A 4,977-nucleotide genomic window follows, 5' to 3' on the forward strand; every position below is an offset into this window, starting at 1 on the left:
CAGTTAAGTTCCAGACCTGAAAGTGAGGTTTGACCGCAGTTCCAGCCTATGCATGCAAGCTCTTCAACAATTATTAGCGTAAATTGTATTAAATCCACTCCGGCCAGCTGTTTAGGATTTCCAAGACAAGTCTCTTACTGTGTAGTTATAGCATTTACCATTGTAATTTTTAATTACAGGCTCTCATATTAACTGGAGCCACATGATATTATCATGGTTGAAGTGAATAAAAACAGTGCTGTTGGAAATCTGTAAGACTGTATGCCACCATCTGAAAATAATGAACCATAATTAATTTTACAATGAGGTAGGTAGAATAAGTATTTTCCTATAGCATATGCTTTCATATTTGTACATATACTGCGTTTAAATGTTTTACAAAATACGCGTAAGTTATCTGGAATTATTTTCCAAGCACACTATCTTTCTGAATTTTAAAGATATCATTTGCAGTAGATTTTGCAAATAACTTAGAAGCCACAGTATGTATTGTAAATATACGTGTACATGTGATAAAAGGGCAAAATTTACAATACTGTGCTATGTTTTTTCTTAATGGATGAACTAGAAATCAATAGTTGTTTTGTGTGCCTTGCATTTTTCTTTTCCTGAGATGAGTTCTGGAGTAATTTCCTTTAAAATGTAGAATTGAGAACAGCACAGAATGTGTTGGTTCATGTGTGTTGAAAAAGATCATAAAACTGACATCACTGTAGGCGTTCAGATGCACAGAAAGTGCTAGTGGATAAAATGAAACAGAGAAAACATCAATGCAGCCAGCCATATGATAAAACAGATTTTATGAACGTGCTTGTTAGTATCTAAGGAAGAGCTGGTCTGCCTTGAAGTTTGTCTGGTTTTCCCCAGTTTGTGTAACAAAAGATATTACCATTCCCTACTTTATTTCTAAAAGCACATTCCATTATTGAAATGGCTAGAATGACCTAAAAAAAACCAACCAACAAACAAAAAACCAGACAATCTTTTTCAAGTCTATATGATCTTGGTATGAAAAGTCTTCTTAACTGGACTTTTGCAGAACAGATTCTTCACCAGTCCTCTGTGTTTCAGAAAAAGCCCGTAGGTGTAAAGCTAGGCAGATGGCACAGCTGCACCTAGAAACACAGCACAGCTGTCAGCAGGGGAAGAACGGAGATTTTCAACTTCCGAAGGTAAAAGCATGATTTCATGTCCCTTTACTTCTGAGGAAGTGTAAGGGTGAACCTACACTGTCCTCACTTCTTCCAGGCAAATCCACATGAATTGGATGAGAGCTATATACGTGAGCTACAAGGACCACATGGCTCAACATGGCAATTATCTTTTTAATTTACAAGAGTAACTGCCAAGAAACTGGTAGTGATTACACATTTCCCCACTCCATGCATGCAGCTGCACTGGAAAGAAAGAGCCTAACAACTCTGTCTTCAGTTTGCACGTGGGCAATCTGAACCTTCTAAGCCCCAAAAGCTTAGTTGTACCAATCAACCATGTACTGACTTACAACTTGCAGTGGGTAAAGGATCAGGTCCTAGGTCATCAGAATATTAGGAGGTAATTTTCAAGCTGCTGTCAGAGCTAGATGGCATGTCTTAATAAAAGTTTCATCTATGCATAGTAGCTGAGAACAAAACCAATCTGTTTCCCAGCATTGTTTTGCTTTTCTGCGGTACTCACATAATGCAAACCCATCAGTACCGCTCTGCTGGCAGTTTCCATGAAGCTGATTTTCTATAAATCTGAGTATACACTGTGCTAAATTGTTCCTTCTCCTGCATCATCTTGCAGAACAGTATTACTCAACACAGTATAAAATTCTTAGTCACCGCGATCACTGGCCTTTCTGTGGCACAGACCCAGTTTTCTGTGCTGCATTCCTCATTTTATAGAACAAACTGGAGCTTGTTTTTGTTTGAAGAGTATTGACCAACATCCTGAACACTGCCAATTAGGGTCAAGCATGGAGCGTTTCACCACCTCCCATTTCTCTGGGCTGCACGGTGTAGCATCATTAAGTTTGTACTTGCAGGAAACCAAGTCACCCACTCTTTTCTGCTTTGCTACACCACAACTGATGTCCATTCAAAGACAGGAGTGGGCTTAGCATTCCTGTCCTGTGATATGTTACCTCTCAAGCAGAAACAGAGTGATTTGCAGGCTCAGGTTTACTATGGCATTGATTTTCTACCCTTGGCTTAAATAAAGATGTACAGTTCTCCTCTCTGATCTGACTGGTCCTCAATGCCCAACCAATAAAGCACATTCTATCACTATAAATTAAAGTATGCACTGGAAATTAGGAGAAGAAGATAAGAGAGTAGGAAAACAAGCCAAGGTTTCCTTATATATGCAAAGCAAGATTGTCTCAGCACCACCAGGTGGAACAGCCTAGACAGCTATTGTAAAGCCTAGTAGAGGCAGGGTGAGGAGAAGAAGGGCAGGAGGGTGAAAAGTCCTTTGTAAATCTGCAGAGGGCCAATACCAGTCACTGTTTAGGCCATTTCCTGGAGATAAAGAATCTACAGGATTTGAATATCCCAACAAACTCATACCTCAGAGAAGGAGGCGGAGGGCGCTTGTGCATTTGCTGTGTGTGCACCGTGACACCAGCTGCCAGCACACAACCAGAAAAAGCAAGACATTATATGCATCTAGCTCTGCCATGAGGCTCTGAGAGGAGTGTGCCCCTTGTGGCAGGAGTGCCAGGAGTACTCCAGAGATACCTTACCTCCTCTTTTTGCCCATAAGGTGAGACTTCCATGTGTACTTCATGCAGTACAGATACACTCCAGATTGTCCTTCCTACTGGATGAATCTGTGACTTAATTAAGCATGGCAAAGTTGTTAAAGCAAAGTACCTGAAATAGTTCATGCTCTCATCATAATGTACTGGGCTTGGCACGTCTACACCACCCACGCCAAAAACATGCTATTGATGACAAAACCTGAAAGTCACCACAAGCCTTTCATAATCTAAATTACAGAGACACTGTCTGAGTAGCAATCACATGGTAAAGATTCTCTCTGCATGTCCAAAACCAGCTAGCCTGTGCAATCAGACAGAAAGGTCAGGAGATGGACAGGGTTATATCACCGGCAGATCCACTGGGTTTTAGTCCTCTCATTAACATGGGCTGAGAAGGTGGTACTCCCATAACATCTGAAATAGTTGTAGTCATACAATCACAAACATGTGAAGTTTTCCCCTCCAAACTACAAGCTTGTCTTCCTTTAGCTTGTCTTCCTACAAGCCTCCCAGCATTATAGGCTGGGATTTGCATTGTATTATCACATTAGTATCCACCAATAGTGGCCATGATTGGACTTGATGATCTCAAAGGTCTTTTCTAACTTAATGATTTTATGGTTCTAGGGTAAACTCAACTGATCATTCCGAACTAGATTTACCTATTAACATCAATGCAAGATGTCCCCATGACTCCCTTGATTCTTGGACTGTCTTGTGAGCCTGACTCCATCTCAAACCTTATTTGCTACGTGTCAAACCCTTTTCATTTGGTTCTTGCCTGGTTGGCTGTTTCTCCTCTTGATCTCCTGGCAATTTTTTAAAAAAAATGAAAGCTCCCAAGGACTCTGTGAGTACTCTGTGTGTTTCCTTATACCACTGCTAGTGTGTGCACAAGTGTGTACACATGTGTGTCCAAAAGGTTCATCTCACTCTGTTTCCAGGGTGGAGTCTATAAGCCTCTTGTGATGTGCAGTGTACTCATTCTGTGTGACATCAGACCTGAGATGTGATTGCCCTGTGAAAGATCTAGTTGAAGGCAATCTCAAAAGAACAAATAGAGCAAGAGTTGTTTACAGGACCCCAAAGTTATGCAATCAGCTGAAGAACCAGAGACATGATTACTTAATCACTAACAACTGAGTGAAATGCAGGCAGGTAATGTCATTTTCTTTAGATAAGGTGTTGGGATTGAAAGAGTTTGGACTCATTTCCATTGAGCACATAGCAATAAATGTGGCAACTTCTGAAAAGTGTTTGAGAAGGCAGAATTTTGAGAAGGCAATATTTGTTGTATCTTGCAGGTGGGGTTAATGGGTCAGGCTTCCTTAGCTGGTTTAAATGATTCAACCTGACGAACAATTCTGTCTTGATTCAAAAGGAAGCTCCTGAATATTCACATCTACAAATATTAGGAACACTCAGCCAAACATCTAGACTCCACATCTGCTCTCTACAAAACCAAAAACTCAGAGTAACTATGCACACCTATTTACTAGAAATTTGGTATCTGTTTCTTAAAATTGTGGGTTGGAGTTGTCTCAAACAGAAATATTTACTCTGGCTATTTAGTTATAAGTTGGCTTGCTTTGCAATTATAGAATATCCTGATTTAAGAGTAGGAGAAAAGTTGTTATCCTCTACTGACGAAATTTGCTTTTCATTCTCTGCCTTTTTTTAATAGGCAAGACAGAAAAGAAGGCAGTGATGACAATTGTTGAGGGACTTGAGTGAGGAAAATCTGAAGCAGCAGTAGAAGACAAATATTTGATTTTTTTAAATTCATTAGCTTTCATTTGTCAGCAGTTCTCATTGATTTCTCACAAAACTGAAAATCAGAATAGTTGTTCTGCTGTTTTGCTAGAAAATTGGGGAATTTTTAAACAAAATGTAGTAAGTTTAATTTTATTTAGACAAGTTTTTCTCTTATTCACTTAATATTCACTGGATTTTTATGGAGAGAACTACCTTCTTCAACGTCTATGTCTATCTTATACACATATTTATATCTTTAGCAGAAACTCCTGATTCAAAACTAGTTTAAATATAAAGACATCTCATAGCTTTCTAAACTTGCTAAAGTTGTAGATTACCTTAAGTTTAGTTTAAAGCATTCAGGCTCTTTGACATGAACCAAAACTGAATCTTCTACAAAATGAAAAATATCTCTCTATTTAGCTGAGTTGTAAAAATTCTTCAGACCACAGAGCTGGTAGATCTACCTTGGTTTT

At 39.2% G+C, this 4,977-nt stretch overlaps 1 long non-coding RNA gene across 1 annotated transcript; it reads right to left on the reverse strand.

Annotated features, from left to right (window-relative positions):
• Positions 1-812: 812 nt before the first annotated feature.
• LOC108499151 lies at positions 813-3,683 on the reverse strand. Its single transcript, XR_001875449.1, has 3 exons — positions 3,409-3,683; positions 2,729-2,821; positions 813-1,115 (listed from the first exon to the last, which is right to left on the reverse strand). It is a non-coding gene; the product is annotated as an uncharacterized LOC108499151 (long non-coding RNA).
• Positions 3,684-4,977: the final 1,294 nt, after the last annotated feature.

Source organism: Lepidothrix coronata, unplaced genomic scaffold (genome assembly GCF_001604755.1).
Source record: "Lepidothrix coronata isolate B3197 unplaced genomic scaffold, Lepidothrix_coronata-1.0 Scaffold70, whole genome shotgun sequence".
In the NCBI taxonomy this organism is placed as follows: domain Eukaryota; kingdom Metazoa; phylum Chordata; class Aves; order Passeriformes; family Pipridae; genus Lepidothrix; species Lepidothrix coronata.